Source organism: Struthio camelus, chromosome 1, assembly GCF_040807025.1.
Source record: "Struthio camelus isolate bStrCam1 chromosome 1, bStrCam1.hap1, whole genome shotgun sequence".
NCBI lineage: Eukaryota > Metazoa > Chordata > Aves > Struthioniformes > Struthionidae > Struthio > Struthio camelus.
In genome coordinates this window covers 128,452,855-128,474,261 of record NC_090942.1, presented here as the reverse complement: position 1 = coordinate 128,474,261, position 21,407 = coordinate 128,452,855, and the positions used below count along the sequence as shown (strand labels likewise).

Below are 21,407 nucleotides of genomic sequence, written 5' to 3'. Positions count from 1 at the left end.
ACACAATTGCCATGAACAATAGCGTGATCGCAGCGGCGCGCTGTACTTCGGGGGCGAGCGGGGTATAGCTGGGAGTGAATACCGTGCCGCTGCGCACACGGAGAAGACTGCGCATTTCTCCCTGTCCGCCCCAGCCTTCCTCGGCTTGGAAATACACTCTGTCAAAAAACAGGCTGTGCCACGTCTCAAAACCTTTCAGGTTTTGGCCCGTTCTGAACCGAACTCCTGAGAGGCTCCTGGAAAGGAAATGCACACGATCAGATGTCAAGCAGCTGACAAGTGTGTCAACCTTGCAGCTGGAGAGTTGGGTGAGCCAGGCTGTGGGCTTGGGTGTGACATAGATGTTGATGTCTGTAATGTATCACCATAGGATCTTGTGTCAACATCTTTCCTAGCATTTCTTTCTTTTTTTAAACAACCTGCCAGGTGTTCCTGCAGTTCACGACCTGAAATACTTTTTTTTTTCCCTCTGACTTCATGCTTTCAATATGATTTACAAAAATTGCTTATAAGAAGGCTCATTCAGCAGCTGGGTAATGGTTATCAGGAGTTAAGAGACACTGTGGCACGCTTAGCACAGAAGCATATTGTGTATCTGAGTCCCAAAGTGGTATGTGGTTTTAAGGCAGCTTTTATGAAGGACAGGATTTGCAAAGGTACCTACGCACAGAGGGCCCTCTGGGCACCAAAAAGGGCATTTCTTGTAAGTGACACGACAGTCTGGAACACGGAGGAAGGACAGTAAATGGCCAAAACAGTGAATTCAAGGCTCTAAGTCCATGTTAGGAGAAGAGTTCAAGGTCTTGGAAACACCGCATTAATCCCTTTGTAACCTTGGCTTTAACTACCTGAACGACCAGCTCTCGCTCCCCATCCCCATTTGGCAGCCATGGTCAGTGGTCCCGTACAGCGCCAGGGCCCAGAGCAGGAGAGGGATGGAGGCTCCTAATGGGGAGGGACGGGGTGCCGCGGCACAAAACTGCAAGTTCTGGGGATGACCCCAAAGGGGATTGCAGATACGCCCTCTCCAACACATTTCCACACCTCCTCTGGCTCCCCTTCCACTGAGCTGCTTCTCACTCCTCCTGACCAGGCTCAGCAATCAGCTCGCTGACCCACCTGGAAACCAACAGTGCAAAAAAGGAAGGAAAAGGACTAGATTTTAGTCAGAGCTGATTCAGCCCGCAAGAGTGCTGGCACTGACATGGGAGGAGGGGACAGGAGAATGGGACGAAGCTAGGAGCAGGCAGGACAGCTGGGCGGGCAGCAGCTGGCTGCAACAGAGGGGAAACCTCGCCCAGCAAAACCTTGCTGAGTCCAAGACATCCCTAAGAGAGCAGAACTGGTGCTTTTTAAGGAAAAACGTTTTGCCAGACAAGGTTGAGCCAGGTCTCTTTCACCTTTTGGTCCTCGTGGCATTGCAGGCTCAGAGCGGGGAAGCCCAGCATTTGCAAAGCCCTGGCTCAGGGTGGCGAGCCCTTCGTGGCGGGAGCAAGGATGGCCCCCCCGTCCCACATCAGTGGGGCGCTCCGTGGGGCTCGCTGTCTCCATCCCCTCGTTTTCCTGCAGGATCTTCCCTTCTACTTCCCCTTCCCTCCTTGCATCCACCACTGTTGCCCGTTTGGGCTGCTTCGTTTGGTTTTTTGGACCTAGGAAGATGTGATCCTTCTGTGGCTAGTGGCTCTCAGGTTTGCCCTTCTGCCAGACTCATTTCACATAAGCCAGCGCTAAGTCTCTGGGCTAATTGGCTTTATTTATTGTCTCTTTTCAGGCTTTTGTATTGTGCAGGGGTTTATTTGTTGCTGCTCCGGCAGCTTTGCTGATTTGTTCGGGGCAGGGTTTTTGTTTTGCTTTTTGCCTCAGTCTCAGGGGCCTCCGTAATTGTCACCTCGGGCAGCAATTACGGGCTCAGCGGTGCTTTTGGGCCCTGTCCGAGGCCAGGGATTGCACAGGGCTGCTGCGGGGGAGGCTGCGCGCAGCCCGCGCCTGCTGTGCTGCGAGGCAGCGGGAGGCCAGGCGGCGCGGAGGGAGGCTGGTGCGTGCGGGGATGCCGCGGGCGATGCCTGGGGGACAGCCCCGCTCCCTGGGGCCACGCGCCGCGGGGGTGTCCCAGCCAGGGCTCGGCGGAGGCCCGCTGCCCTTACGGCCTGGCACAATCCGCTCCGTAGTCTGTCTCAGGCTCTTAGCTCCCTGGCAGGGTTGCTGCTGGACGCCAGCCACAAGTGTTTAGTACTTGCAAACCCCTGCTTTTCTTCCCAAGTTCAACCACTCAAAATTGTGCCAAACATTGCAAACCAAAAATTTTGGGTTGGTTTTGCATGGTTTATTACTAGCAAAATCCCCTTCCTCTGCCCCTTTTTTTTTTTTCTTTTTTGCCAGGATGTTTCACTTCTCTCGAAACCCACAGAAAACATCCTTTGTTTTTTTTCTTGTTTCTCCCAAAATGTGAGATTTCCACAGCAGCTGTCCCATGACTTATTTTCCTCCCCGGGGGACCGAGGCGGGGATGGAGTTACCTTCCCCAGAACATTCCTCGAGGAGCAGCACGCCGGACTTGGTTACGCTTGGACAAAAGCGTCGCTCAGGATCTTCTTGAAGCCTCAGTCAGCAGAAAGCGAGAAACGTGCTCGCTTCAGTCAGCCGTCTTCCCTTTCATCTTTTGCCGCAGCACCTGTTTCAGGAAATCGGGGTAATTAACACGGTTGTGTCCTGCCCGCGCTAATGCTTTGGGCTGCGCTCGCTGCACGCTAGGAGCCTTCTGCCTCGTTTCTGTCTATTGTAGCAGAGGGAAAAGCGGGAACCAAGAAAGAGCAAAAGTGAGTGTATCCCATGCAAAAAAAACCTGCAGCTAAAACGACAGCTTGTTGAGCCTTTTCTGGGGAGAGCCCAGGCCCCGCACGGGCTCCTGGCGGATTTGCCGGCAGCCGGCGGCGCTCCAGCCCCGGCGCCCTCGGAGCCTGCCCACCCAGGAGCCGCCAGGAGTGGAGCGCTGGGATTAACAAGTCAGCCAGACGGGCTGTACACGGGGCAAGATTAGCCTGTGCTAAAGCGTTTCCTAATCCCAGAAGCAGCTGGGATAATCTAAGCATAGATTAACCAGGTCTAGCTGGAGTTAAACTCCCTGCAGCCTGTTTATTTTTGGACGGAGGGCGTGAAGAGGCTGCTGTTGCTCTGGTGCCTCATCGGATATTCTCATGTATATTAACCGTCCCACCACCCTTTCCCTCCTTGGCCTCAAATCCACTCCACAGCCCCGCACTGAGCCATCAGAAACCTCACTGGGAGAACAGGATATGAAAACCCAGTCTAGCAGATTTGCCTTCCAGCAGAGTTCCCAAATCATATAGCTTTATGATAAGCTTTGTCGTACAAGGTTGCATTTTTTCTCAAGGCCTCCAGTCCTGGATTTCTGTGATTGTGTAGCTATCTATGTTTTCATTTGTTTAAAAAAAAAAAAAAAAGGACCTCAGAAAAGCAAAGAAAACAATGGAAATATAAAACTGCTGTCTTCAAGAAAGTCCTTCTAGTAGGGTTTCCCAATTTCTAGATTTGCTGTGGGGTAACTCAGTGAATAGTTCAGGGAACAATCTTCATGAGCCTTTAACTCAGCAACATTTGCTGTATTTGAAAAGCTATAGAATTTGAGGAGAAAAATGGTTACTTCATTTCACGTGTCTCTGTTGCTTTCTCAGCTTAATGCTTGCACATCTTTGGGTCTGGAGGAGGGAGCTGAAGGTAGTTTCACTTCCAGGATCTCACTGCTGCGGTGTCTGGATTTCTTTAAACTATCAGTGAAGGCTTGTTGGGTTTGTAAAGCTTTGATAGTTCTCCCATTATTCTTAAATATTACAAACGCTTGTTTGAAAACTACAACAAGTTTTTTTTTCCAAAATGTCATAGCCCACCTTTAAATAAAAAAGGAAAACAAGAGCATAGGTAGTGCTACAAGTTTGAACTGGTATTCCTAGGCCTTTAAATCAGCTCTATTTTTTTCTTTCTTTTTTTTTTTTAAGGAGAAGAAACATCTAACTTTCAGTCTCCCAGACATTTCTGGATCATTTTAAGGTAGCAACAGCACCGTGGCAGTGACTCACATTATCGCATTTAGATACATCTCTTTGTCTTCGCCAATATAACACACTTTGCGTTCTGGCTGGAATACAGTACCCTCGTGGATGCATATACGCACGCATATAGCTGTGCCTCGGCAAGGAAATAATACACTGTGAGCAGAAGCTGGTAAGGGGTTGGCCCTTCGCTGGCAGCTCAGCCGTGCTGCACCCGGGGCTGGAGGTGGCTGCTGGCTGGAGCAGCCCCGCTCGCGGCAGAGGGGCTGCCCAGGGGGATTAAGGAGCTGCTCGGCAAAACCGACCCGCTGGCGGGACCCCGGGGTCTCTCCTTAAACAGCTTTCCTGGAGGGGCGGGCAGGGCGCAGGAGGTGGCGGGTGCGTGTGCCTGTCGCATCGATCCTGGCAGAAACCTCCTCCTCCCTGTTTGATGCTGTTTTATGGTGCTGGCAGGCTTCCAGGCTTGTTTTATTGCTTCTGTCTTAATTTCTCACTGTGACCGGCCAGTTAAGTAACAGGGCACCTGACTGTTTAATGAGCAGCCGTGTCTCCGCGCTGCATCCTGGAAACTTCCATGTGGGTTTTAAAAATAGAGATGGGTTGAAGAGATTGATTTCTTTTTCCCTACAAAGGCCACCGTGCCACTAGATTGCAAAATGATTGATCAAATGACCTTTTTTCCCATTTACTGCCCTTCCCAGAAACCTGTCATTTCAACAGACTACAAACATCCCTGATGAAATCAAATAGCCATGCACTGGATGTGATGCAAATGCTGTAAACCTAAAATTTGTGATACGTTTTATGATGCAACCAATGGAGGGCTAGATCTAAACACGTATTGTCTCTCTAGCTGCCCCATCTTCAACAGCTGTGGGAGCCTCTTGTGTGTGAAGGCTCCAGTCTTTGGGGGAAAGCCTATTTCCCCTTCTACAGAGAATTAGACCAGGAAGAGTATATATAAATATATCAACATATTTATAAATACTATATATATTTATTTATATTATATATATATAAGTATATGGATATATAGATACATAAAGCTGAGGAGTTCATCCCAGGGTCCCTTGAGCAAAATGCAGTCCTGGGAAAACGCACCTCCCTTTCTTTCTGGGTAGGGCTGGTGTTCTCTGCAAGGGGAAAAATCCTCAGGCACCTCCACACACCTGAACCGCGAGGAGTGTGAAGAACACCCTCCTCGTGGAAGGGCGTCACGGGGGACAGAGGGCAGGACTTGGAAATTTCAGGCATCTACAAGTTTGATGGCGGAGGCGCTTGGAGGCCTTTGCCCTGATCCCCTTGCGCAAGCCCCCTTGCACCAAACACTGTCCTCGCAGAAAGGGACGGGCAACGGAGACTTCATCCTGCCTCAGCCATCATTAAAGGCCTCAGTCACGCATGGAAAAGTACGTTAACTCGAGGCAAGATGGTCGCAGAAGCGAGGGGGTCCTCAGCAGCCCTCCGCAGCGTCCCAAACACAGGGACGTGGGGGCTGTGGGGAGCAGGCAGGAAAGCTGCCTGCGTCCTCCTTGCGTCAGCCCGCGAGCTTTCCTACCACCTCTTCCCCTCCTGCGTCCCCGCAGGATGAAGGGGAGGGCGCCTGATCCAGGAACAAATCCCCGTGCCTTTTTTCCCTTTGGGAATGCAGCACAGTGGAATTCAGTTATTAATGAGACAGTCCTGAAGGACACTTTAAAATAAATTAAGAGGGCTGTTCCGCTCCTACAGTTGATTGCAGACATGTCTTTTTTTCAGAGAGTGGAAAAACACTTGGAAAAAATTGTCTAATTTTCCCCTTTTGCCAGATCAGGCCTCTGTGTAATAACAAAAACATGGTGCTTAATGCTCAGTGCTCTCTTTGGGACACTGAGGCTAAGCGAAAGTACGTAAATCTACGGGAGGCCTGAGGTCAAAGCGCAGCTGTCCTGACATGCTATCCTCCCCATTTCACGGCCCCCCTGCCTCCCTTTTAAAGCTTTCGCATCTTAAATGCAGGAGACATGCAGATCGGGAGGTAAGCCCTTTTGGGAACTAAAGCAGCGCAGAGTCCTGCAGGTCACCAGTTAAGCATTTCAGCCTAGAGCAGATCTCTCGTAAGCCACTTTTTGGAGATAAGCTTATCTAGACCTGACAGCTGAATTTAACCCTGAACTTTTGATCTCGATTTTTTGCCTCTGCAAGTCTATACATTTCCTTGAAATTATACACACTAGATTTCAGCTCCCCCACTACAATGGCTCGGCCATTCCCTTAAAAGGGACCTGCACAGTTGTGCATGACAACATCATCCAGCAATGCCCTTGGTTTCACAGCCAGCCCTGGAAGTCAGACAGGCCCCCAGCCGTGGAAAGCCTTCGATTAATGACAGTGGGGCTCCGGCATGAGAGGGGACGGGATTTTACAGCTCCAACGATAACACATTTGAAGGTAATATTGTACTGGAGTGGATTATAACCCCAGCACTTTGCTATGCAGGCTTTTGGAAATTTGTTTTCAGTACATAGAAACAGCTAGAAATGCTGTTTCTCGCTGCATGAAAAATGCACTTGGTAATAGTCTTTCTATTGCTGGACAAGCTCACTGCATTTGTGCTGTCAGCACTATGACATACTAGCCAGGAAGGGTTTTGCTAATCAGTTTTCCTAGCATCAAATCAGCGTCTGCTACATATGATCAAGGAAATTGAGGAATCTCAATGTTTTTGCAATATTGCTTAGTTGGCCATGAAATATGGGTGGTTCTGTGAGGAATGGCTTATTTCTCCCTCACTAAGATAAAGCAACTTTGGCTAACGATGAAACATTGCTGCATGATGAAGCCAGCTAATAGCAGTGCTCTGATGAGAGCAGATAAACAGCCGTACCCCAGCAGAAGGGAAGGGATGCATAAACAGCTCCGTAAATAAGGCATTATTAATATGCTTGAACTACAGAGGGCAGAAGGAATTTCTTTTCTCCTCTTTCACTCCGAAAGCAATATTCACAAAATATCTAGGTTCCCAAGTTTATCCAAGAGATTAAATTATTAGAAATTTAACTGGATGTTTTCTAGCTTCGTTTTTGTTCAGCTAGCACAGATGACTGGTCTTCTGGGGCAACACGGCTGCCTGGAAGAGGCCTGGATAACCTGCCGTAGTGGACAAGGAGTGGATCGTAAGGAAGCATTTTAGTAGAGCTTAAGTCCCGCTTTCGGAAATGATTTGGGTCTCTAAGCGTGCACTTCAGTCCTGACACTGACGTTTGAGCTCTGCAGGGGCATTCGGTCGCTTTTGAAAATGCACCTTCCTGCAACTGAGCAGGTCTTCAGCACTTTGCTGGTTAAATCTGGTATTTGCCACAGCACCAAAAAGCTCCTGGGGTCAGTGTAAAACAGCACAACTCTGTGGCATCCGCAGAGACCAAGGGATTTCAGCAGTGGCGGGGCAGCTCCTTCACCCTCAAGGCAGGGCCGGTGTTGGCACTACCAGCACCTTGGCGGGCGCCCGGCTGGCAGGCGACGCTGCCTCGCCGAGGTGGTTTCCTCGCCTCTGGTTTGGCCAGAAAGCTGTCGGCAGCAGCGAGGAAAGGATTTCCTTCTTCCTCCCTTCCCTCCCCTGCACCCTGTTTTTAGCCCCCTCTCCAAGCCACCCGGGACGCCTCCACTCACTGACCTCTCCTGCTGCCCTCAGACGGCCCCATAGAGGCTCAAGCCAGGAGGGTCAGCGTCATCATCGGGCCGCACAAGGAAAGGGTATCTCCAGCGCCGGCATTTCAGAGTTTAGCGGCCTGATGATTTGGAAGGGCAGGGACGGCCTTTTGTCTTCGTCCTCGTCATCGTCCTCGCTGCTGCCCTGCGGTGCGTTAGGACGCTCAGGCCAACCACAACCACAGGCCGGTCTGTTTAGATCCACACAGGAAAGTGCAGACCTCATCCTGGGACCGAAACACCATAAGCCCTTTTTCTGTAACAGTCCTGTGATATAAGTGGCAGTCGGGGATTTATGCTGTCTTTGAAGTAAACGGCATCCTGGCGCACTACAGCATGAAAGTTAAGATTTGCCATTGCCGGGACACCGAAGACCCCGGTAGAAGCAAGAGAATAAATAGTGCCACCCTCTTCTCGCTGGCTTTGGCTGCACAAACCGACTTCTCAGGCCTTCCTCGCCCCCTTCGCCTCTGCTTCCACTCGTATCGTATCAGGGAAGCAAACCAGTCACATCTGCATCCGGCCGGAGAGGAACAAACGTGCTGGCTAGGCAGCGAGGAGCTTTTTGAGGGAGGATACCTCAAAGTAAAATAAAAGGCTAGCCATCAAAGGTAGAAAACAGACCAGTGGATGAAAGAGATTCTTTGCTTAGCTTTGGTAAGACTACTAGGTATTAAAAGGAAAGAAAGAAAGAAAAAAAAAAAAAGGCACAGGAAAACTGGGGCACCCGGAGAAGCACATTGTTCCCCCTCCCCTTTTCCTTTGCTCATCCTCTGCCGTGAGCAGAGGGGAGGGATCATCACACCCCCATGCTGCGAGAAGCACTGTTTATCTTGGCTCCTCAGGACGCTGCCATTAGCAGGGCTTCAGTGCGCTGCGATGCTTCATCATTAGCTGGAGGTGCTTGATCTGGCTGGAGAAGAAATGAACCGTTCCCCCCAAAGAAACCTTCGCATTTCGTGGCCAGCTGAGCAAATATTTTGAAATATTCCAGCTCGGCAATTTCGGTGGTCGGATGAAACAAAGACAGATCTGGTACAAAAAGGCTGCGTTCTTCTCTGTGCTCGGTAGCGGTAATGGGGGACCTAGTGTAGCACAGCATGGAAGCACGTGCATAAGTCCCATGGAAAATCCCTGTGGTCTTTACAGTTAATCATGTCCAGAGGTGGACAAGTGTTCAACTGATTTGCTGAATCATGACATACAGGCAATTACCCTAAATCAGAGCAGTATCCTCCGTTCCCAAAAGGCTCCATTATACTTTACAAACTCCTAAAGGGAAGGGCGAAAAAACCCCAGGCAGCAGCACTGAAGCGTGGGGAGGATGTTGCAGCCAGGTGTTCCTCTGCCTCGTTCCCGGCACTTCTCCAACCTCATGAAAACTTCTTGGAGTTCTTTAAATTGAGGCTGCTGAGATTTACAGCTCTAAACCCTCCAGGCAGCTTGCTGAGTTCACTCTGGCTTTCTCCAAGCCAGCTGCACTGAGCCCCTGAATAAAATGGGCAAGGTTTCACAGAGGGCGAGACTTTCGGTCTGGACAGTGCTTGGCCTCTCTCCTTCTTTCTGAGTGCAAATACGTGTCTTCCCCTCTTCTGAGCATCACTGCCCCCTTCCAGCAAAAAGTCGTACTCCCACGCCCTCACCGCCCCTCGGAGGAGGGGAAGGGAGGACTACTAGCCCTCACCCTGCCTGGCAAGGGATACCTGCTGTGCTCACAGTGCCTCCGCCAGCTTTACGCCTGCACAACCGTGTCCGCACCGCTGCCCTACGCCCTCCTCAGTGAGAGGTTTCGTGGGGATGGGATGTTATATTGGGAGAGAGGGATCAACATCTGGACAAAGGAAAAGGGCAGTCCCTCCTGTTCTGGTTAAACTGCACTTACAACAGGCTCTCCTGCCGTACGAGCTTTGGCATCCATTTATAGGATTACAATATTATCATGCATTAAGACACAAGCTAAGCCTTATGTTTTGCATGTGCACAGAGGAAAAGGCAAGGCAAGAGAAGGGCCTGCATACTCTTGTTTAGGAGCCAAAGATTAATGTGCCCAGCAAAGCAAAATTAACCCAAATACCATGATTATGCAGAAGAAAATTCCGCATGAGAATGTCATTTCACCACTGATATCCTGCAGCTTTCTGCTGGCGAGAGTTCGAGAGGTGGCATGGTAACAGAGTACATCAGGGCAAGCATTTGACTGGAAGCATTAAATACCTCAGAAAGGTGAATGGCCAAGGTCTTCCTGATAATTAAAATGTGTGCAGTCTTCATAGACCGAGGAAGGGACAGAGCTATTGTTTAAACAGGTAATTAGAGCTGTATTTTAAGCAAACTCAGGGCAGTAACGAGCTCTCTCAGACGGGGAGAGCAGCTCTTCTCCTCCTCGTGCCGGCATGAATAACTATTTCCCCTCTCGCCTGCTGCTGGGGGACAGCCACGGTGTTCCCAGCCCTGCTCCCCCAGGGACTGTGTCCATTGGGGAAAAAAAAAATCCTATTTGATTTCACATTTTTCACTCCCTGTCTCTTCTGTGTTCAGGTTCGAAAGAATTGGCTGAGCCACTTTTTTATTACAGCAGCCGGGAAAAAAAGAAAGGGGGGTGGGGGGGGGACCTAGTCGAGCCCCAGGGGAAGACTGGAAATCGTGTGAGCCCATGCTTGTGCGCGCGCGCGCACGCACACACACACACTCCTCATAAGAGCAGAGCAAGAGCCGTGATCTGGTGCAGCCGGGGTAGAGACAAAATCAGCTGCTCCCCCCAGCACGTCCACGCTGAGCATCTCCTTGCCAGCAGAGCCCGTGCGCAGCAGCCCTGCCCATGGGCCAGGACTTTCCCCTTTTGGACAGCGAGGGATGCACGTTCTTCTTTCACCGGGCTGAAACACCTCCAGGACCGAGGCTTCTCAGATTTACAGCTCTAGATGCACCCTGGGGCATCAAGCCCTGGAGCCAGCCAAGGGGACGCCAGACCCCCCCGCCCTTGGTGCGGAGGGAGCCCTGGGGCCATGCTGCCTCCCCACTCTCCCTCCGCGCACGAGGCCGCTCCCTTCCTTACCTCCGTCTCCCTCCCTCATCGAGTTTCCACGCGAGCTGCTGCAGGAGATGCCGACTTCTCATTCACTCCCTTGTACACGAAAAAGAAGCAAGCAATCAGGCCCAAGGGAAGGCGAGGAGGCACCTTCACACCGTGGACACGCTGAAAAATATATGAGAGCAAGACACTAGTGATGAGGAAGCAGGGAAGTACAAGGAGCTGAGCGCCGCTGACGGCTTTGCAACCCGCTTTATCTGAGGTGCTCTGACAGGCCAAAAAAAGCCGAGAACGTACCACTTAAACCCCCGAAGGGCTTTGTGAGAAGCCTGAAAATCAGGCCTGGGGGTGGGATTGATGGGCAGCAGGCCACAGGCACATTGCTCTGACATGAAATAGTGCACAGTAAGGGCAACTGCCTCTGGAAAGCACAGGGCAGGTTGCGCTGGGGAACAGCCTACCGTTGTATGTTGGCCACAGCGATAAGCTTATGCTCCAGTTTGTTAACGAGCTGGCTTCAGGAGCAGAGGCCAAGGTTTTATAAGGAAAACTCAGGGCACATTTTTGATCTCTCCTCCTACTATAGATAAAGTGGTAATATTGCTCTGAAGTGTAAGACCAGCTTATTTTGAACATCTCTCACGCCTCTGAGGTAGAGCTGGAAGACAAGGGGCAATACATTAAAAAAAGAACTTCCTCACGCCTTGTGCAAGTGACCTTGCTCATTCACCCAAGAATCACTTCTCTGATAGTCTGGGAGGGGTCTGACTGATTTCCCAAAGTAGATTTGTTTGCTTGTATCTTTTCTTAAACACCTGGTTGACTTATCAAGAGTGACTATACCTGCAACATGCAAAAATCTTCTTTCTTCTTTCAGAATTAGAAAGGGTGAGGAAGAAAAGGAATGAGAGCATCTTACTGCTGTTTTTGGCTTCCCCCCAGCATTGCTTGAGCTTCAAAAATCATATATATTTTTTGCATATCGTATGATATTGGAAAGTCATGTTACAGCCCCAGCTCCTGGAGTCCTGTGATAATGTGAAGTCTTAGTGGTCTCTTCTTTTCTTTCGCCCTCCTGGGTGCAAGAAACTTTGAAAATATTAATAATGGAGCAAAAGCGGGAAGAAAACTCATGATTTTTTTAACAGCAACTAAAATTAAGTTTCCTGTCCCCATTGACTGCATGTGCTCAGCATGGCTGCCTGGCAGGGCTGCTGTTTAGGGCACAGGCAGGACCTGCAGTGCTGGTGTGGGGCTGCGATGCTCTGGCTGCATCCACACCAAGAAGCCAGAGGGACTGCAAGATTAGCCCAGACCTGGAGGAAATTCTCCCTCTTAACTTACTGACTGAAACATCCCTTCAGGAGCTGTTTTGCAGGCAGGGCTGCCAGCGCGTCAGAAGTTGTGAGTGTTCGCCACCGCCGAGTTGAGCGCCACCTCCTACGAGCCTACGAGAGCAGGGCACTCAGCTTCAGGGGTGCTGAGTTTCCTGGAGCGAGGGTGGCACCACTGGCACATCTCGCGCCTCTGCCTCGGTGGGACTGCGTGACCCTGCACAGAGCTTATCCCAAGAGAGGGGCAGACTTGGCAGGAAGGCGCAAAATACCACCGGTCCCCGACCTCGACAGCGTGCTGACTTTTAAACAGCTCAGAGCACGGGCAAAAGCACGGCGGCACCCCAGTGAGTCATACTACAAAACCTTTTTTTTTTTAAAGTAGGCGCGCTGATCCATCAGTCAATTACTTGAAGAGCTGCTCTAATTTGGCACCCAATTGTTTCCCCAGCTGTTCCTGCGTCTGATCGCTGATGTTGGGCATGCGAGCAGGATGCCCGTGAAAGGAAAAGAGTGCAAGCGCTGAATAAAGAAGCGAGAAGAGGACTAGACTGGCTGTCTGAAGAGCCCTGCACATGTAGGAGAAAAAAAAAAAGGCACTAAAAATGTAGGCATTAAAAATATCTCTGGGTCACGGGTGATTGCCAGATAATAAAAATGATTTCAGGTGGCTGGGGCCTCCCCTGCCTGTGCAGCTGAAGCTGCTGTAATGGGAAGGACGGTTTTCACGGCGCAGAAGCAACCTGCCACGGCTGGCCTGGGCACAGCAGCTTTCTGCAAGTGATGGTCATAGCCACCAACCCTCAATACCAAATGTGATGTGACATTTACAGTCTTTTTTCAACCGTGTATTTCAAATCACTTCACAAAGGTTGCTTAACAGCACTGTCCCCCTCCTCTCCTCCTTTCCTTCCCACCTATTTAGTATACAGGGAAAAAAATGCATGATTTTCCCCAAATCACATGACAAGGCAGTGGCTAAGTCAGCAGAAGGATGCAAGTCCCCTGACCTCTATTTCCTGTCCTTTGATCCATTTCTTCCAGGAAATCCAAGAATAGGAACCATAACAAGACATCTATTTTTAAGTTGGTGTGATGTTTTGATTAAAAAAGTGGAGTCTTGATTTCAGCAAGGAGCCCTGATTAAAACACTATTGCCTCTCAGGCCCTGAAGAGGTGTCTCTTCACAAAGTGGCCGGTCCTAATTCCTCTTTCACTCTTTTAAAGTAAGCATTTCTGCACTCTCTCTTGCTCACACATGCATGCACACCTTCACACTACACACACACACCTGCTTACACAGCGACACATACAAGCCTTAGCTGTCTGTGGCTACGGCTTACTCAGTCCCGCAAGAAAAGAAAGTCGTTTTATCTGCCAAGACCAGTTCCCTGATGTGGTGTGCTGTGTGGGAGCGTCAGCAGTGACGCCTGCACCGCACAGGGCACAGCCAAGCAGGGGCAGGATTGAGCTGCTGGTGGGGGAAAGCCTGCTTCAGCCAGCCCTGCTGCCAGGAAATTGCTTGTCCGGCTATGTTCCGCAATAGCCAGGCAGGGACCCCACGTACCCAGAGGAGAAAGCAAACCCTGCTGTGCAGAGCACCTCAGCTGGGTTCCTGTTTGCTCTCTTGTCTCCACTGACTATGCAGAGTGCCTGGGAGACTGCCTCCAAGCTCAGTAAACCCTTCTGTTTTATCTCCGGTGGCCTTTTGAAGCTGGGTCATAGTTGACAAAAGTTCCAGTTGAGAGTAAAGCACAGGTGCATTTATTTTGGAGCAAGTCCATCCATGCTGTATGTAGCGCAGAAAGAGACGTGTTTGCAAGGAGAGCCATGACAGCAAGGCAGAGACTGCATATAATATTTCTGTCCTTTTCTAGTCCAGTTCTTGTGTGTATGCCTTTTCTGCAGTTTTTCAAGCATCTCCCCAAGGTAAACAGCCTATCTTATCTCACGTGGCGTTCTTCTTGGAGGGAAAATTAGGTGGAGTCGCACATATCCACTCACATGCGCATACGCACTCACACATGCACTGCTGCTACCTGTAGCAATGTAGGCGCTCAGCAGTCATTCCCATGGGTGTGCTCCACCAGCTTGGAGCTTTCCTTCTTACCCTGCCCAGACAGTCTCTGCTGAACTGGCTAGTGTCCCCCAGCCAGCAGACAACCGTTGTACCTGAACTCCAAGTGATGCTTTTGTAGTCCTGAGTTCAGACCACTGTGTCTGTTGATGACAAGGCCTGAGATCTGTGACGTGGCTTGATTTCCTAGGTGAGCCAAGGGGAGGACTTACCTGACGTGCTCATGGCAGCTCCTGTTTGAAGAGAGTTGTGTTCTGTTTCGGCTGGCCTCTCCTTCGGGAGACGGCTCCCTGCCAGGCAGGAGGAGGTGAAGGTTCGTGTCGCGGAGGCCAGGTCACTCTCCACCAGGACAAGCAGGAGATTCCTAGCCAGATGGAGCCAATAGAAAGCACTACTAAGTTGTTGGCCAACTTAGGATATGATGTTGGCTTCACAGGAAGCTACTTGGCTGCCTGTCTCTGAATCAAGATTCAGTGATGCCAGGAGACAAACACAGCAGGGAAACTGAAAGCAAAAAATGGCAGAGTGGATGGCAACTCGACATTAATTCATTTTTACCATATGTCTGACTATTCATTGCATTTCACCATTCTGTTCTACAAGACTCCTGGGGGTCTTCCATGCCATTTTGTGGTTCGTGGGAGTTTTTTGTAGTGTGCAGAACGTTTCCATGCTGCCCCTCCTCAGCTGTTTGCAAAGTTCAGGGGCAGATAAAACTCCATCCCATGCACACTTGCAACTGCAACTGGCACACTCAGGCACTCACTAACATTTCTCAGCAGACCCTGCCATGCCAGATCACCTGGCATGGGGGAGCCGTCCACCTGGGAGCACGCGCGTGCGGGTGACACCTGCTACAAATATGCTGTGGCACCTGCCAAGAGACCCCACTGAGAAGCAACAGTTTTTACGCATTTGCAAATTATTCTGTATTTCTCTGTGGTCTCCCTCTGGAGCGTGTTCCTGGCACAGGACCAAACCCTGGATCCAGCAGAAAGCGTGAGTCATCCTGGCACACAGCGGTTCTGCAGGGGAGAATCTCCCAGGCTGGGAAGCGAACGACACAGCTTTTCCGTGTGGCTGTTTACAGCCGCAGCAGCTGTTTCTCCTTGTAGGTAGGCGGGCTGAATTAGCGGCCTCTGTGCTTGGATCCAGCTGGCCAGGCCCCTGTAAGCTGTCCCAGCTCTCTCCCTCCCTGCCGTCACACACACCCAAGCAGCAGTGAGCTCCCTGCACGGCAGCCTGCACTCTGCCAGCTGCACCTCATGGGCTGAGCTTCTTACTAGAGCCTTCACAGACCCCTTTCTCCTTCAGGGTCCAAGCTCCTGAGAAACTCCTCATGGACTGTCCCTTAAGAGACTTCAGTGTGGAATCAGAGAAGACCCTTTCTTTTCTCTCCATCAAACGTGTCCTTTTCCTGAATTTTTTTGTGGCTATTAATGATCAGATTGAAGCCCAAGCAATGGAGTCGCTTTCATTTCTTCCCCTAAGGGCACACGCAATCACAACTATCAGCATCGCTCCACCTAAAGATTGGGAGAAACTTTGCCTCTGCAAACAGTTTTATTTCATTCTTTAATTTAGTCCTTTAGAGGACTTTAATCAAAGTCCTCTCGCATGAGGATTGTAGTTTCCCCATGTAATAACAACAATAAAAAGTTGCTTCAGAGTGCTATTTTGCTTTTGAAAGTTGCCAGATGGATGTACTTGTACAAGGAGTCTTGTGGCTACCCATGGACTCAATACAGAGGGAACCTGTGAAGCACTGACTTACACATTTCCTCAAGCGCATTGGTGGTGCTCAAAACATGTGCAATGTGAACGACCGTGCACCCACATCTATATCAAGATAATCAAGATTGCTGACTTCCTTTGCCATCAGGGATAACATACAGCTCTACTGGTTTTGACTCTCCTGGGACTTGGAGAAAAGCACCCACGCAGCTATGCGGGAGGAGGAAGAGTCAGAGGCTGCATGGGGAGATGGGACTCCCAGTCCTACGACTTCAGACAGTTCAAAGCCCTAAACACATATGTGAATGCCTGAGTGGATAACCGATGCTTTTGGTGTTTGTCCATTCCTAAGCCCACTTGGCAACCTGCTCCTGGAACTCTTTTCATGTCCTATTTCCACTCTGCTGAAGCATCTAATTCCTACTAGCTGTACTCCTTCATGGCCACTTTTCAAAACGGTCAATGTTTTTGCTTCAGAGCTGCTTTCATTTGAGATGTCTGTTCAGTACCAAAGGAGGAATCATGGCAGGGTTGGGGGAAGGGACAGTACTAAAAAAGCAGCATTGATTTCACATGCTCAGATGCAGTCTTCTGTGGGACTAGGACAGTCTCCAGAAAACGGGGAAAAGGCTGCAGATATTCCCATTAGTTTATTGGTGAATACAAAGAGAGGCACATTTCCCTTTGTGCTGTGTTTGATTTTTGCAATGTTGCCTCCATATAGGAACAGCTTTTTCTTTTGTGGGAGAGGAAGCGTCCCAGCCAAATACTTCAGGACCCTGCCTTTTTCTCTTTTTTGGCATTCATCTTCCATACGGTTCCTTCAGGCTCCATGCCTCTTGACGGCAATCCTTTCAGTGGTGGACCGGACGTATAAACTAGAAGCACCTCCTGCAAAAGTCAGGAAATCACTGCTGTTCCTTGAAGGGCTGTGAGGATCACTGTTGCATGCAGCAAGGCAGAAATCTCCCCATCCCTCTCCTCTGTTGGTATGTGAATTACTGATATGCCCAGGGGATGATTTGCTGATCCAGCATTCTCTTTTTTCCAGTTTGCAAAATGTTCATGAGTAAACTGCAAACATCTCACATTTATTTTTTGAGCTTTTTCTTCTTAATAAATGAGTTTCACTGAGGGGTGCTGTGAAAATTCCATATCTGAATCTGTATCTGTGTTTGTATTGGCACTCTTCTTAAGGAATCTGAAATCCTTTATGTTTTTTGTTGGCTACCTGCTATAACCAGTTAACAACATGAATTAGTATGGAACAATCCCAAATTCACTTTTGGGAAAAACACCAAGTTCATCTATTTTTTTCCCTGAGATTCAAAGATATCAAATCACATACACAGCACGCTATGCGTATATATGATATATGTATGTGTGTGATGCACATACACAGAACACAAACCTAAGCAATCACAGATAGGAGTTTACTGACATTAATCCACTTCAAATCATTGTTCACACTACTTCAGAGACCAACATGCATTCAGTGACCTTGCAGAATATGTAGTTCCTTGACTGGCACTGCACAGAAATCTTCTGAAATAAATGATGACTAAATTCTTACCGAATAGACATGCGAAAAAGGCGGGTTAGAAAGGTACCTAGATGAAGCCAAATAACAACCAAGCAAGGAATACAGGAAAGATAATATCACTTACTTCTTCCTACGGAGTAACAGTGGTAGGACTAATTGAGAAATGCACGAGTGAGCCTTTCACAAAAGGTCTGCTCCTGAGGAAGACTCTCATTTTTGGATGAGCTGTTGAAGAACAGCCTTGAAGCCCGACTGGGGATTCAGAGGGTGGCACCACGGGTATGTACAGACACCGCTTATGCCAGCACTTAGCAAGACAGAGACTTGCAGTTCCTGGGTGACTCCTCGCCAGCAGGGAGGAGAGCACCTAAAGGAGGGCCGGGAGGGCTGGTCACATGCAGTGACCAGTGTGAGTCAGTGCTCAAGTACGCCCTGCATTAAAAGTGTCTCTGCCAGTTCCTTGGAAACGACTGGGGGCTGAAAGCATCAAAGAAATATAGCTGTTGCCAGCTGGAGGAACAATAGATGAGTCACAGCTATCTTTAGCCCATGGGATTTGATTGAGATTGCAAATGCAAAGGCCTCTCTGGAAGTAAAGTCCTTCCTGTGCTACCGAGCACCAGAGTAAACATGCAGTGCAGCCTCGCACTGGTGAGCATCAGCCGCCTGTTTATAACTCTCTCCTGCTCTGAAGAAAGGATAAAAGGTACATTTATATGAGGAATTCTCACTTGGACCTCCAGCAGCAAGGAGCTGTGTCTGAGAAATGATTGCTGTGCTTATAGAAGGTATTGAGCTTGTGATACCCTTGATCATAGCCCAAACCTGTCCATGCTGCAGACTGCAACACAGCATGGAGGATCCAGAGCAACCCAACATGCGGCCACCTCTCCCCCCTGCATCCTTTCTCCCAAACACATGCACAGTGCAGGAGCTGGAGCACAGAGGGAGCTCCATGTTCTCTCAGGTGGTTTTGCACCAGCCCACCCTAATTTTGCCCTCCTTGGCACTGGTCTCAAAGGCAGGGACATTTGCAGTAATGTGCCCTGTGTGCTTTATAAGAGCTGGCTCAGGCAATGGAGGCTGTCTAGCTGCAGCAATACAGACCTCAGCACAGGCCAATTTTTCCTGTTTCTCACTCCAGAGAGGCAGGAGCACACAGCAGCTGGATGGAGGACCGGTGAGCGCAGCCCCTTGGAAAAATCGTGAAGGGACTTGACATGGCTCCAGGATATGTGGCGTGAGGCCTCGTTCAGAGGTGACTCCGAGTTTGATGAGAGATGATATGAATCGGTCTAGTGCACAGCTTCCCCTGACGCCTTCACCCTGGACGATAGCTCACGCCACCTCAGTCTCCAGACGGAGTTTGCCTCCCTGGCCCGTCGGGTACTTCCAAGGCTTCCTTGCAAAACAGCAAAGGAAAGAATGTCTTTAGTAGCAGGTTTCACCGGAAAATCTGTACAGACTGAAGATTAACAGACAGTCCCGTACGGCTCAGGACATAAAGGGGGATTGCTGGGAACAAGATCTCGCTGCTGTAATCTAAAAGTGAGTGCCGATGTGCAAGCCTAAGCTGTATTTGGCTGGTTTAAGGTGCGCTAAGGTATACAATGTCTTGCCTATTAAGCTTTAGGTTGCTCACTAGCTAACATGTGCCAGCTAACAGGCTGACAGGTCATTCGGGTCTCACAGCACACACTAGACTGGCTGACCAGCTGGCTATATCTGCATGATGCCACCCAGATGGCTAAGCTAGCTCTTAGGGAGCTGCTACAGGTCCTGGCAGCCAGCTTGCCGTGGCTGCGCAGGGTCCTGTGTGGCTGATCATCCCACTGCAGAGCAGGGAAACAGCCCGGGGAGAGCTCTGTGCCGCCGTGGCTGGGCTTCTATCTGCCTTAATTCATTTACTGCCAGCCCTCCATTGCTGCAGAGCGCTGCCACGCTGCTGTGTAAACACAGCTTGAACGTGAAGGACTGCGAGCGGTGCTCGTCATCCCCCGATCGCGCGTCTACAGCTTTATTACAGTCAATCAACTTGCACGAGACTAAGCTATGAGCTGAGACACCACAGCACCTAATAAGCAACTTCAAATCTGGCTCCTGTGGTACCAAATGGAAAAAAAAACAGTGAGCTGTATTTAAAGATCTCAGGGTTAGAGCTCACAGGCACAGCAAGGAGAGAGCATGTAAGACTTTTGGCTAATACCTTGCTTAATAAATTACAGACTTCTGAGCCAGTTCATTCAGGTGAGGAAATCCAACACCCAAGCACCCAAGCAGTTAAGAAGTTGGTTTAATAGTCTCAGTGCCCGTAATGAAACACCACCATGGACCGGAGGTCCCAGGTCTCACCTGCATGTGCAGTTATATGTTATAAAAACAAACTTCTTTCTGATTCTACCCAAGTGTTTTGAGGTGTTTTTTAAAAGTCGCAATAACAATTTTTAATGACAGCGTAAACAATAGTTGCAGAAGATAGACTGTGCAGCCATCCAGCTATGGCTGTGAGCAAAGCCTGCCTGTAGTGCAGTGATTTTTAACTCCATGCTGCAGTCATCTGCGTTTTTATGTTTGTTATTTTGCTTTTAAGTGGCAGTTTAGTGGTATCTGGAGGGCATTTGCTACTCCCATACTCAGCCTGAATGTGCCTGAAAGGTAGAGCTTTAACAGGTGACTGCACTCTTTTAGGGAAAAAAAAATCCTATTCTGCTGCTATAGCTGCTACCCTCGTGAGGCTGGGGGAGGAAGACAGGGAAATCGGCACCTCTGATCCAGCTCTGCTCCGTGAGGGAAAGTGCTGAAACCCTCTCTGTGGCCAGGAAAGGGTTCAGCTGCGGAGCCGTGCTGAGGCAGTCAGACTGCTGCTGCCTGCTGCCACTGCCCGTAGCTGCTGACAGCAGAAGCGCCGGCGCACAGGGGGTTAATAGCAAAGTTATGACTTTAGTTGTTAAAATTCATGAGGTGTAAAATACAAATTGCACGTGGTAGATGAGCTGTCTTTAAAGTTTATATATTACTTTTCCCCCCTCCGGTTCAAACTACTGTTGGCACAAGCTAATTGGAACTCACAAAAGGGGAAAGCGTATCCATCGTGGGGCACAGGTTACGCTGGGCTGTTCCGTCAGCGCCGCGTCGAGACCGCGTTTGTACGCGTTTGACTACAGGAAGCCAAGGGAAACCCACGTCGCACTCGTGCATGAGCAATCACAGATCAGAATTAATAGTTTACTTTCATTCCTTCCTCTTTTCGACATTCTCAGTTTTAAAGAGATGAAGTACTGCCTTTGAAGTTCACGCTCTTTTGATTATTCCCACCGCTCAATTCAAGCAATTTTCCTACGAAAAAAGAAAACAACAACAAAACATTTTAAATAGTTCCCAAGGCAGTAAAGAGTTTTTTACAATTAGCTCCAATCTCATTTTTTATGTGCACCTAATGACTTGGCATGCAAACACCTTCCAGAAGGAAACTTTTTGCATTTTTGTTCGTGCTGTTTCCTTTCTTCAGTACCACCACTTACTTACACCATCCTAGAGAGAGGAGGTGTAAGTGGAAAAAGAGCAGGTATTGACATCCGTATGGATATAACTGCCATTTAATCACCATTCTGATCTGTAAGGGTTTCTCCATCTCCTTGTGAATGTAATCTGACCTTGAATTTAATCCATGAGGGTGTTTTACTCACATAATTCCTTCGGCGCCCAAGCAAGAATTAGGGATCAGAGTCAGTACAGAAAAAAGTATATAAATATCCTGAGCAGCTAGAATGAGAGTCAGCTTAAGCATACGTGTCTGAATTGAGCACAAACAATGACTGAGGATAAAATGGGCTGGAATAGGAAGTTTAAATATTTATCTTAAATGCTCTTTCTTTGCATTTGTTGAAATCAATGCTGCGCAGCTATTGCAGGCCAAGATTGTTGACTAATTCTA

At 49.3% G+C, this 21,407-nt stretch overlaps 1 long non-coding RNA gene across 2 annotated transcripts; it reads right to left on the bottom strand.

Moving 5' to 3' along the window:
- Positions 1–2,305: 2,305 nt before the first annotated feature.
- LOC138061899 (uncharacterized) lies at positions 2,306–17,993 on the bottom strand. Of its 2 annotated transcripts, XR_011135898.1 has the most exons (4): positions 17,598–17,993; positions 14,409–14,560; positions 10,810–10,950; positions 2,306–2,671 (listed from the first exon to the last, which is right to left on the bottom strand). It is a non-coding gene; the product is annotated as an uncharacterized lncRNA (long non-coding RNA). The 2 variants fall into 2 exon arrangements; XR_011135897.1 differs by lacking the exon at positions 14,409–14,560.
- Positions 17,994–21,407: the final 3,414 nt, after the last annotated feature.